General features: G+C 45.9%; 1 pseudogene; it reads left to right on the top strand.

Moving 5' to 3' along the window:
* The first annotated feature begins 822 nt into the window (after positions 1–822).
* On the top strand, positions 823–1962 carry LOC123041926 (uncharacterized; annotated as a pseudogene).
* Positions 1963–14265: the final 12303 nt, after the last annotated feature.

Here is a 14265-nt window from a genome sequence, read left to right as displayed (position 1 = left end):
TATATTGTAGTAAACTTGCACTCTATGTGTAGTGCATCCCGCGTGCACAACTGATAATCCCCAAGTGAGAGAGTACGTAGTACTTTTCAAAGTGAAGGTGGTAAATATGGAGTGTCGAACCCAAAAGAATCTGAAGGTAGAATTTGTATTCTCTCATGTTCAATCTGCCAATGATACAACCTGATGTACATCGAACATTTGCTTTACCTAGACTATACTAAAAAGTACTTTACACGTATAAAAGAGATAGTTTGCAAGATAATAAAGTATTAGTAAATAAAAGTTAGTTATTGTAATGTAAAGGCACAATAAAATAAAGATAGTGAGTGTGGAGTAGAGGTGGTAGGTATCGAAATATCCCTAGGCGGCTAAACGCTCGGATCGCTTCCTTTAGCTGGCTGCTAAGCGCATGCGTTCGCCTCTTTCCATGAAGATTAAGTTGCATCCTGGCAATCTTGCCCTGAAAACCTGCTACGCTAGTCCACAGAGTGTACTGTACTTATATACTTACATGCATGTACATAGCACGGACCTACGAACATAAGAGTAGCAGGTATTAGCTAGCATAAAACTCCATCTACGCATGCACCTATATATGCATGCAAAGTATAAGCTTTTCCACTTCAAGCGAGCGGCAGGCACGGCACGTTACGCTCCGGCGCGGCGTTGACAAGCACCATGTACGAAGCAAGCAGATAGATACTATGCCAACTCGATCCGTCGATCGCCTATAAATTGGCTAGGAACCATGCATATACAAACGTACCCATTCAACTCGACCAATCATCAGCAAAAAAAAGGCTATAGTAACTACTGACAGCGTGAGGACGCTCGCAATGGCGAGCCGTTTGGGAGTCGTGCTGGCTTTAGCGGCTGTCGTCCTTCTCGCCGCCGCGGGGGCCGCCGCCGCGCAATCCACGCCACGGCCACCCAACGCCCAGGGCCCGAAGCCGAAGCCGAGGCCGATGAAGGTCAAGTGCACTGAGAACCGCAAGGAGAACCCCTACTGTTTCAACCGGAACAGGACTGCCCCGACAACTGCCCCCAGTCCTGCTACCCCGACTGCAACACATGCAAACCCGCCTGCGGTAACCACTCGATCGATGTCATGTCTTAACAATGGAGCTACTTACGTACGTTGATTTTGTCGGTTAATGGTTTTGGTTCGTGCCTTCGTGCAGTCTGCAACACCCCGGGGGCGTGCGGCGACCCGCGGTTCATAGGTGGTGACGGCAACGCCTTCTACTTCCACGGACGCAGGGACGCCGACTTCTGCGTCGTCTCCGACCGTGACGTTCACATCAACGCGCACTTCATCGGCAAGAGCGGCCACAGCGGCATGTCCCGGGACTTCACCTGGATCAGGCCATCGCCGTGCTCTTCGACGGCCACCGCCTCTACCTCGGCGCCAGGAAGACCGGCACCTGGGACGACGCCGTCGAGCACCTAGAGATCACGCTGGACGGCGAGCCCGTGTACCTCCCGGACGACCTGGTCGAGGGCGCCAAGTGGACGTCCACCCGCGTCCCCAAGCTTTCCGTGACCCGCACCAAGGCGGCCAACTGCGTGCTCGTCACCCTCGACGGAAAGTTCAGCGTCAGGGCCAACGCCGTGCCCATCACCGAGGAAGAATCCAGGGTGCACCGCTACGGCGTCACCGCCGATGACTGCCTCGCGCATCTCGAGCTGGCGTTCAAGTTCGACACGCTCACCGACGACGTCCACGGTGTGGTCGGACAGACGTACCGCTCCGACTACGTCAACCATTTCGACGTGAGGGCATCCATGCCCACCATGGGAGGAGATGCCACCTTCACCACCTCCAGCATATTCGCCGCCGACTGCAGCGTGGCGCGCTATGGAGTCAGCCGTGGAAACGACGGTGCCGCGGTGCTATCTGAGCTCGCTGGTGTCACCTGTGCCAGTGGCATGGACGGCAAGGGTGTGGTGTGCAAGAAGTAAAACGCTTCCTGCATGGGTACTGGACGTGCATGTCTGCATGCGGGTCTGCCTATGTCACATCTCGATGTGAGATATTATCTCACATCTAACTCCCCCATCTTTAAAATTCATGGGAGACTTAAAAAAAATCAAGAGTGAGTGAGTGATAGACTTTAAAAAAAATCACGGATGAGTAAGTTAGATGTGAGATAATATTTCACATCTAGATATGAAATAGCAAACCTGATCAAGAAATACTATGTGCCGTTTGCATTATCTGTTGCACTGGTGTGGATACTGAGTCGAACTGTGGATGAAGTTCCACCACGGAGTGGTTACACGTGTGAATCGGATTCTGCTTATGAGCTTCATTGGTCAAGAAATGGTTATATCCGCACCTTTATCAGTGACGGGCAAAAGAGCCTGTGTCACTCGTATCGGTATCCAACTATGGGCAGAAAAAAACACATGTGGGTGGTAAGACCGTAGCCAGAGCGGCTGTCGCAGAAACCAGCGATCGGTGTACAATGGGGCGGTTACTAGTATGGCGTAGAGAGCTCCGCATGTATAATGATTGATAAAACAGTTTTATCTTAAGCATTGCGTGTAATTTAGAGATGACGAAAAAAACACATGTCTATAATGAGTTATCTCTTAGCTTAATCTCAATAACTAGCTATTCTTAAAAACATGGTGAGGCATTTGTGCTAAGAGATCATCCCTTAAGAGAAGACAAGTCATTTCTTATGCTCAACATTTATCTTACGTGACACTGCTGAGATAGCACCACTGTACATGCCCTCAGGGAAGCCTAAGGGGTTGTTTGGTTTGCGACTAAGATTGCCAAAGATTACCACACCTAAGGTTAGGCAAGTTTGATCAACTTAGATGAGTGTTTGGTTCAAGCCACACTAGGGCCCCACATGACATACACACAAAAAGTATGGCAAGATTCCCTTAGGCTTGCCAACTTGTGGCTCTCATTTTAAAAAACTAACCTTAGGCAAGTTTGGAAACATTGTATGGCAAAATGTGGCAGTGCTAGACCTAAAACCAAACGGCCCCTAAATCAACGACGAGGGCTCAAACGTGGCATGCTTGTTATTAATAGGGCCAGTCAAAAGAAATTGTGCCACTCATGTCATGAGTAATGCTACACGTACAAAAGAATACATGCTTTTACATAGAGATGGGTTTTGATTGGAGATTAATGAGGAGAAGGGGCCCACCCCCATGAAAATCAGGGAGAGAGGTTAGTTAGTTTAAAAAGATCTTAGTCACCGTGTAAAAGCATGTAAACATTTGTATGTTTAGCATTACTGCTCATGTCAGTATCGGTTAGGGTAGGAAAAACATGTAGTGCTAAGGCGCCAGTCGGCAGCTATTGCACATACCAGTGACAGCTGCACAATGGGCAGTCATTAATATGGCATACAGAGCCCCTCAAGGACCCAAATTACCAATGACGGGCCCAAACTTAGTCTGCTCGTGTTACTGATAAGGCAGGCCAAAAATGGCCCACCTAGAGCCCATAGCCGCCTATGCCTATAAAACATCCATCCAGCCATCCTTGACCCTAAACACCACCACTCACTGATCTCCAATGTCGCCGCTATCACGGAACCATACAAGCCCAGGATCCAGAAAGTTAGATGCCTTTACCAGGCCAAGTTATGGCTACTGCCCGTGTTTCCTGCATGCATATGGGTACTAGCCGTGCATGTCTGCATGCATGCATGGTTGACAAGTACACACAGAAATAAGCAAAGGACATAAATTAATGTGTTTGGAACTTGTAACTTTATCAAGAAATAGTATGCGCCGTTTGTATCATCTGTTGCACCGACAAGAATATCGATTCAAACTTCACATTCAACTGTTGAAATTCTATCTCTCGTTTGGTGGCGGATCTTTCAGCCAGGTTCTTTGTATTTTTTGGTTCGACTTTGCTGCTACTTCCAAGCCATTCTATACTAGTAGAAAACTTGATACCTTTTTTTCGAAGTCCCCTCTCATTTTTTCCATTGGTACTTCCAAGTGTCGTATTTCTTCACATTCCTGAACACGCCTAAGCCGTTCAATTTTATTTGAACTGGTTCAATAATTCAGCTCGTATTATACCTGTGGTTCCGAGCCTAATTTGCTTTTGTGTAATGGTCAGGTTTTAGATCTCCTCTATATATTCTCTACCATACCCCTTTTTGAGTTGGCTACCAGCACCACTTCATTCAGGTCATTCCACTCCACTCAATTCATAATGCACATAGATCTAAGGCACGAGAAGAAGAAATAAGTGTTGACTCGTAACATGATTCGCTTATTGATTCTTTGACGAACAAGAACTCCCCCTTCCTTGAATTCCTATATATACCTCAAGATAATGTCTTTCACCACATTCCTATTCTTGTAAGAGAGTGTTCATTTGGATTCTTGAAAGAAGCTTTGATTGGAAAAAAGTTTCAGTGAGCTATCTTACCAAGCAACTTTGCTTTGTCTATTACTCTTTGACAACCAATAACCCCCCTCCTCTATTACACTAATGGAATCAGGATCTTTGCCGTCAGCTAGCTCTTTGTCGTATGCTAACTGACGGAAAAGAAGGTCTTTGCCATCAGCTTACAGAAAGCGGACGGCAAAGAACGAGCGGACGGCAAAGATTGTGTTTGCCACCAGCCTGCTCTTTACCGTCTACTAACAGACGGTAAAGATGCTTTGCTGTCCGCTAGCAGACGACAAAGAGGGAGGGTGGCCTACGAACGAGAACCACCTAACGGCCATCTTCTTTGCCGTCCGTTAGCAGACGACAAAGCATCATTACCATCCTCTAGCAGACGGCAAAGAGAATACAAAACCTAACGGCCGTTTCTCCTCGGCCCCACCCCACTATCTACCCTCTTTGTCGTCTGCTAGCAGACGACAAAGAAATTAATCCTAACCAAAAAACAGCAGTTTCCCCGCGCCCCACCCCCCTCTCTCTCTCCCTTACCTCACCTGCACCGCCCCCGTGCTCACCGCCTCCATGCCCGCCGCCCCCGTGGCCGACCCGCACCGCCGCCGACGCCCCCGACCCCCACCGCCCCCGCCACACCCGAGCACCACCGCCCCCGACGCCCCCCGGCGCCTCGCCTCGTGTCGCCCCGGTGCCTCGCCGTCTGTCGCCGCTCGGCCCCCTGCAGCTCCGGCCTCCCGCCACCTCGGTGCCTTGCCGCCCGTCGCCGCTCCGCCGGTCGCTGCTCCGCTAGGTTAGTTCGGTTAGTTGCTAGGTTAGTTAGGTTAGTTTCTAGGTTAGTTTGTAGGTTTGTTCTTGGAAAATGTTATTAGGAGAAGAAGAAGAAGAAGAAGAAGAAGAAGAAGAAGAAGAAGAAGAAGAAGAAGAAAATCGCCGGTCCCCAACACCACCGACACCATGACCCCCGACACCCCGACACCCGACACTACACCCCGAGACCGCCTCGACACCCTGACAAGACAACACCGACACCCCGACCCCCCGACCCCCAACACCCCAAGATCCCGACATGGCACCCCTGACCCCTGACCCCGACACGGCACCTCCCAAAAAAGGTGCTCTATTATTTGTGAATTATGAGTTAGGTCAGGCATTCAATATTATTATGTACATATATTTTATTAATTAGTTTATGTTATTAGGTATTCAATTTTTTATTATGTTCATGATGATGATACACACTTAAATTTTTTAATATTTTTATGTTGTACTAATTTCGTTTACTCTTTGTCATTGCAGGTGTTGTAGATGGTGGTCTTGGGTCGAGAGCGCTCCGAGCCTCCTTCCTCGGTGCGTGGGAGGGGTGTAGTTATTGCACCCCAGAACCTTCGGAGAGCGGTGGTAGACAGGATGCAGACACCCCCAGCTCCTTCGGAGGGCGCTTCTTCTTCGGCCGGGAGAGGAGGTCAGGGGAAGAAGAGGGGTGCATGTAGAGGTGGACGTGGCGCTGGGAGAGGTAGGAAGGTTGTTATGCCTTCCTCGCCGCCACCCCCTGCTGATTCTCCGGACAAATAGAGTGCTCCGTCTCAGGTGGACCTGTCTGACCTGGACCCGTGTCAGACTCTGGTCCACGAGCCTCTGGTCGCCGAGCCTCGGGTCCCAGAGTCTTCCTCCCAGGGACTCGGGTCCCAGACTCTTCGTCCCATGTGACTCCGGAGACTAGCGACCATGCTGATGGTGTCAAGGAGACCTTATCCGAGGATAGATACAGTGAGGGCGAGCTGGTTGAGGAGTGATGACCCACAAGTGTAGAGAATCGCAACAGCTTTCGAGGGTTGAGTATTCAACCCAAATTTATTGATTCGACACAAGGGGAGCCAAAGAATATTCTTGAGTATTAGCAGTTGAGTTGTCAATTCAACCACACCTGGATAACTTAGTATCTGTAGCAAGGTATTCAGTAGCAACGTAGTATGATAGTAATGGTAACGATAATAAAAGGTAAAAATAGCAAAAGCAATATTTTTGGGTTTTGTAGTGATTGTAACAGTAGCAACGGAAAAGTAAATAAGCGAAGCACAAGATGTGAAAAGCTCGTAGGCAATGGATTAGTGATGGATAATTATGTCGGATGCGATTCCTCATGTAATAGCTATAACATAGGGTGACACAGAACTAGCTCCAATTCATCAATGTAATATAGGCATGTATTCCGAATATAGTCATACATGCTTATGGAAAAGAACTTGCATGACATATTTTATCCTACCCTCCCGTGGGAGCGGGGTCCTAGCGGAAAATAAGGGATATTAAGGCCTCCTTTTAATAGAGAACCGGACCAAAGCATTAACACATAGTGAATACATGGACTCCTCAAACTACCGTCATCACCGAGAAGTATCCCGATTATTGTCATTTCGGGGTTGTCGGATCATAACACATAATAGGTGACTATAGACTTGCAAGATAGGATCAAGAACACACATATATTCATGAAAACATAATAGGTTCAGATCTGAAATCATGGCACTCGGGCCCTAGTGAAAAGCATTAAGCATAGCAAACTCATAGCAACATCAATCTCAGAACATAGTGGATACTGGGGATCAAACCCTAACAAAACTAACTTAACTACATGATAAATCTCATCCAACCCATCACTGTCCAGCAAGCCTACGATGGAATTACTCACGCACGGCGGTGAGCATCATGAAATTGGTGATGGAGGATGGTTGATGATGATGACGACGACGAATCCCCCTCTCCGGAGCCCCGAACGGACTGCAGATCAGCCCTCCCAAGAGAGATTAGGGCCTGGCGGCAGCTCCGTATCGTAAAACGCGATGAAACTTTCTCTCTGATTTTTTTCTCTGCGAGACGGAATATATGGAGTTGGAGTTGAGGTCGGCGGAGCCTCAGGGGGCCCACGAGACAGGGGGCGCGCCTAGAGGGGGAGGGCGCGCCCCCCACCCTCGTGGACAGGGTGTGGGCCCCCTGGTCTTGATTCTTTCACTTGTATTTTTTAAATTTTCCAAAAAGTGCCTCCGAGGATTTTTAGGTCATTACGAGAACTTTTGTTTTCTACACATGAAACAACATCATGGCAATTCTGCTGAAAACAGCGTCAGTCCGGGTTAGTTTCATTCAAATCATGCAAGTTAGAGTCCAAAACAAGGGCAAAAGTGTTTGGAAAAGTAGATACGTTGGAGACGTATCAAGGAGGGCAAAAAGATCTACCAGCGTGGTGGTACTAAGCTACCATCTGTGCCGGTGACCTGCGACCAGAGGTGGTTGATTCAACCTAACGGGGAGAAGTAAGTGCATTTACTCTTTTTTAATCTTTTGCCTTCATGTTTGTTCAAATTAATATCTAATGTGTTGGCCTTGTCATACTACAGGGGTTGGATACATGCAGATGGTGTCCGCAAGAACAACCAGGTCCTTGGTACTATTTGCCGACACCACTTCCCGGGGTGGGTCATGTTGCCCGGTGAGGGTGAGCTTCCATGGCTAGCACTGACCTGGGAGTTGTACGAGGCTGCCTCGGCCCCGCCTGGAGAGATGGTCGACACTGTCGTGTGCGAGACGGTGGCCGACATTGTGAGATGGTGGCTTTCGGTAATTTCTCCATTACCGAATTAAAAATCAAAAGTACCTAGTGATTGTACTAATGATCAGTGTTGTCGTGTTTGATTGTAGACCTTCTACAGGTGTCTTGAGGAACATGAGGCGGACGCGGCTATGGTTCTCGAATCCGAGTGCAAGCGCCTACTTCAAATCTTACGACACGAGGCTCGGGTGCAGTTGTACGAGACTACTATGCCTCAACTAACATCAGGAGGCAGAAGAAGAAGTGTCACGTCAAGTATCTGAGTAAGGAGAAGTACACGAAGGTAATTACCTATTCTTAAGTCCTTGTACTAGTTTACTTGATTTGATTCATAGCACTACAAAAAAAGACACATCCTTGACATTTTGGGCCGAACGAATTTTTTTCCTGCCATACTTATGACACTTCTATAACGATAATTGTGACAAAACCCGGTATCATCATAGATGTGGTGGGCTCCTACTTCTATGACAAAAAATCATGAAAGAAAATGGGCTCTTCGTCCTGGGCGGGCCAGAGACGCAGCTGCATGACATTCTTTGTGTTAGGGAACGTAACAGAAATTTAAAATTTTCTACGCATCACCAAGATCAATCTATGGAGATTCTAGCAACGAAAGAGAGAGAGGATGAGCATCTTCATACCTTTGAAGATCGCTAAGCGGAAGCGTTACAAGAACGCGGATGGAGTCGTACTCGCAGCGATCCAAATCGCGGAAGATCCGATCTAGCACCGAACGGATGGCGCCTCAGCGTTCAACACACGTACAGCCCGGGGACGTCTCCTCCTTCTTGATACAGCAAGGGGAGAGGAGAAGTTTAGGGAGAACTCCGCAACACAATGTCATGGTGGTGGTGGAGCTCGTGGTATTCCTGCAGGGCTTCACCAAGCACTACAGAGGAGGAGGAAGAGTTGGAGGAGGGATGGGCTGCGCCAGGGAAGAGGTAAACTCATGTGTTGGGCAGCCCCAAAAACCCCACTATATATAGGAGAAGGGGAGAGGGGGCCGGCCCCCTCCAGATCCCATCTAGAGGGGAGGGGCGGCGGCCAGGAGGGGGAGACTTGCCCCCCAAGCAAGGTGCAGGCGCCCCCTCCCCTAGGGTTTTCAACCCTAGGCGCCTTGGGCCCTTGGGGAGGGGCACACCAGCCCACTAGGGGCTGGTTCCCTCCCATATTCATCCCATTAAGTCCCCCGGGGCAGGTGGCCCCACCCGGTGGACCTCCGGACACCTTTCGGTGGTCCCGGTACAATACCGATAACCCCCAAAACTATTCCGGTGACGGAAACTGGACTGCCCATATATAAATCTTAACCTCCGGACCATTCCGGAACTCCTCGTGACATCCGGGATCTCATCCGGGACCCCGAACAACATTCGGTAACCACATACAACCTTCCATTATAACCCAAGCGTCATCGAACCTTAAGTGTGTAGACCCTACGGGTTCGGGAAACATGCAGACATGACCGACACAGCTCTCTGGCCAATAACCAACAGCGGGATCTGGATACCCATGTTGGCTCCCACATGTTCCACGATGATCTCATCGGATGAACCACGATGTCAAGGATTCAAGCAATCCCGTATACAATTCCCTTTGTCAATCGGTATGTTACTTGCCCGAGATTCGATCGTCGGTATCCAAATACCTCATTCAATCTCGTTACCGGCAAGTCACTTTACTCGTTCCGTAATGCATGATCCCGTGACTAACTACTTAGTCACATTGAGCTCATTACGATGATGCATTACCGAGTGGGCCCAGAGATACCTCTCCGTCATACGGAGTGACAAATCCCAGTCTCGATTCGTGCCAACCCAACAGACACTTTCGGAGATACCTGTAGTGCACCTTTATAGCCACCCAATTACGTTGTGATATTTGTTACAGCCAAAGCATTCCTACGGTATCCAGGAGTTGCACAATCTCATGGTCTAAGGAAATGATACTTGACATTAGAAAATCTCATAGCAAACGAACTACACGATCTTGTGCTATGCTTAGGATTGGTTCTTGTCCATCACATCATTCTCCTAATGATGTGATCCCATTATCAATGACATCCAATGTCCATGGTCAGGAAACCATAACCATCTATTGATCAACGAGCTAGTCAACTAGAGGCTCACTAGGGACATGTTGTGGTCTATGTATTCACACATGTATTATGGTTTCCAGTTAATACAATTATAGCATGAACAATAGACAATTATCGTGAATAAGGAAATATAATAATAACCATTTTATTATTGCCTCTAGGGCATATTTCCAACAGTCTCCCACTTGCACTAGAGTCAATAATCTAGTTCACATCACTATGTGATTGTAATGAATTCAACACCCATGGGGTTTGATCATACCTTACTTGTGAGAGAGGTTATTAGTCAACGGGTCTGAACCTTTCAGATCCATTTGTGCTTTACAAATCTTTATGTCATCTTGTAGATGCAGCTACCACGCTCTATTTGGAGCTATTCCAAATAACTGTTATACTATACGAATCCGGTTTACTACTCAGAATAATCCGGGTTAGTGTCAAAGTTTGCATCGGCATAACCCTTTACGACGAACTCTTTTACCACCTCCATAATCGAGAAAATTACTTATTCCACTAATAACTAAGGATAACTTTGACTGTTGTCCTGTGATCCATTCCTGGATCACTCTTGTACCCCTTGACTGACTCATGGCAAGGCACACTTCAGGTGCGGTACACAGCATAGCGTACTGTAGAGCCTACATCTAAAGCATAGGGGACGACCTTCGTCCTTTCTCTCTCTTCTGTCATGGTCAGGTCTTGAGTCTTACTCAATACTCACACCTTATGACACAGCCAAGAACTCCTTCTTTGCCGATCTATTTTGAACTCCTTCAAAATCTTGTCACGGTATGTGTTCATTTGAAAGTACTATTAAGCGATTTTGATCTATCCTTATAGATCTTCATGCTCAATGTTCAAGTAGCTTAATCCTGGTTTTCCATTGAAAAACACTTTTCAAATAACCCTATATGCTTTCCAGAAACTCTACATCATTTCTGATCAACAATATGTCAACAACATATACTCATCAAAAATTCTATAGTGCTCCCACTTACTTGTTTGGAAATACAAGTTTCTCATAAACTTTGTATAAACCCAAAATCTTTGATCATCTCATCAAAGCGTATATTCCAACTCCAATATGCTTACTCCAGTCCTTAGAAGGATTGCTGGAGCTTTGCATACTTGTTAGCATCTTTCAGGATTTTCAAAACCTTCTGGTTGTATCAGATACAACCTTTCCTCAAGAAAATCATCGAGAAAACTATATTTTGACGTCCTATCTGCAAGATTTCATAAATAATGCAGTAGCTTCTAATATAATTCTAACACACTCTTAGCATCGCTACGAGTGAGAAAGCCTCATCGTAGTCAACTCCTTGAACTTGTCGGAAAATATCTTAATGACAAGTCGAGCTTTCTTAATGGTTATACTTACCATCATTGTCTATCTTCCTTTTAAAACCCATCTGTACCCAATAGCCTTACGACCATCAAGTAGTTCTTCCAAAGTCTATACTTTGTTCTCATACATGGATCCTCTCTCAGATTTTATGGCCTCGAGCCATTCGTCAGAATCCGGGCCCACCATCGCTTCTCCATAGCTCGTAGGTTCATTGTTGTCTAGCAACAAGACCTCCAAGACAGGATTATGTACCACTCGGAAGTAGTACGTATCCTTTTCAACCTACGAGTTTTAGTAGTGACTTGATCCGAAGTTTCATGATCAATATCATCAGCTTCCACTTTAATTGGTGTAGGCGCCACATGAACAACTTCCTGTGTCCTGCTACACACTAGTTGAAGTGACGGTTCAATAACCTCATCAGGTCTCCACCATCCTCCCACTCAATTCTTTCGAGAGAAACTTTTCCTCGAGAAAGAACCCGATTCTAGAAACAATCCCTTTTGCTTCCGGATCTGAGATACGGGGTATACCCAACTGTTTTTGTGTGTACTATGAAGATGCATTTATCCGCTTTGGGTTCGAGCTTATCAGCCTGAAACTTTTTCATATAAGCGTCGCAGCCCCAAACTTTCAAGAAACGACAGCTTAGGTTTCTCTAAACCATAGTTCATACAGTGTCATCTCAACGGAATTACATGGTGCCCTATTTAAAGTGAATGCGATTGTCTCTAATGCCTAACCCATAAACGATAGTGGTAATTCGATAAGAGACATCATGGTGTGCACCATATCCAATAGGGTGCAGTTATGATGTTCGTACACACCATCAAACTATGGTGTTCCAGGCGGTATTAGTTGTGAAACAATTTCCACAATGTCTTAATTGTGTGCCAAACTCGTAACTCAGATATTCATCTCTATGATCATATCATAGACATTTTATCCTGTTGTCACGACGATCTTCAACTTCACCCTGAAATTACTTGAACCTTTCAATAATTCAGACTTGTGATTCATCAAGTAAATATACTTAGCATCTACTCAAATCATCTGTGAAGTAAGAACATAACTATATCCACTACGTGCCTCAGCACTCATTGGACTGCACACATCAAAATGTATTACTTCCAACAAGTCGCTTTCTTGTTCAATCTTACTGAAAACGAGGCCTTTCAGTCATCTTGCCCATGTGGTATGACTTGCATGTCTCAAGTGATTCAAAATCAAGTGAGTCCAAAAGATCCATTTGTATGAATTTTCTTCATGCGTATGTACCAATAGACATGGTTCGCATGTCTCAATCTTTTCAAAAATGAGTGAGTCCAAAGATCCATCAACATGGAGCTTCTTCATGCGTTTTATACCAATATGACTCAAACAGCAGTGCCACAAGTGTGTGGTACTATCATTACTATCTTATATCTTTTGGCATGAACATTTGTATCACTATGATCGAGATTCAATAAACCATTCATTTTAGGTGCAAGACCATTGAAGGTATTATTCAAATAAACAGAGTAACCATTATTCTCCTTAAATGAATAACCGTATTGCGATAAACATAATCCAATAATGTATATGCTCAACATAAACACCAAACAACAGTTACTTAGGTTTAACACCAATCTCGATGGTAGAGGGAGCATGCGATGCTTGATCACATCAACCTTGGAAACACTTCCAACTCACATCGTCATCTCACCTTTAGCTAGTCTTCGTTTATTCCGTAGCTCTTTTATTTCGAGTTACTAACACTTAGCAACCGAACTGGTATCTTAATACCCTGGTGTTACTAGGAGTACTAGTAAAGTACACATTTAATATAATGTATTTCCAATACATACTTCTGTCAACCTTGCCAGCCTTCTCATCTACCAAGTATCTAGGGTAGTTCTGCTTCAGTGACCGTTCCCCTCATTACAGAAGCACTTAGTCTCGGGTTTGGGTTCAACCTTGGGTTTCTTCACTAGAGTAGCAACTGATTTGCCATTTCATGAAGTATCCCTTCTTTCCCTTGCCCTTCTTGAAACTAGTGGTTTCACTAAGCATCAACAATTGATGCTCCTACTTGATTTCTACTTTCATGGTGTCAAACATTGCGAATTGCTCAAGGATCATCATGTCTATCCCTGATATGTTATAGTTCATCACGAAGCTCTAATAGCTTGGTGGCAGTGACTTTGGAGAACCATCACTATCTCATCTGGAAGATAACTCCCACTAGATTTAGGCGATTGTAGTACTCAGACAATCTGAGCACATGCTCAACGATTGAGCTTTTCTCCCTTAGTTTGTAGGCTTAGAAACTTGCCGGAGGTCTTACACCTCTTGACGTGGGCATGAGCCTGAAATCCAAATTTCAGCTCTTGGAACATCTCATATGTTCTGCGACGTTTCAAAAATGTCTTCGGTGCCTCAGTTCTAAACCATTTACAATTACTCACCGAACTATCACATAGTCATAAAAAACGTGTATGTCAGATGTTCGCAACATCCACAAACGACACTCGAGGTTCAGCACACCGAGCGGTGCATTAAGGACATAAGCCTTGTGTGCAGCAATGAGGACAATTCTTAGAATACGGACCCAGTCCGCATAATTGCTACTATCAACTTTCAACTGAATTTTCTCTAGGAACATATCTTAAACAGTAGAACTAAAGCATAAGCTATGACATAATTTGCAAAGTCCTTTTGACTATGTTCATGATAATTAAGTTCATCTAATGAACTCCCACTTAGATAAACATCCCTCTAGTCATCTAAGTGATACATGATCCGAGTCAACTAGGCCGTGTCTGATCATCACGTGA

Source organism: Triticum aestivum, chromosome 2B, assembly GCF_018294505.1.
Source record: "Triticum aestivum cultivar Chinese Spring chromosome 2B, IWGSC CS RefSeq v2.1, whole genome shotgun sequence".
Taxonomy (NCBI): Eukaryota; Viridiplantae; Streptophyta; class Magnoliopsida; order Poales; family Poaceae; genus Triticum; species Triticum aestivum.
Note: the sequence above shows the minus strand (reverse complement) of the source record. Positions and strands in the feature narration are given on the sequence as shown.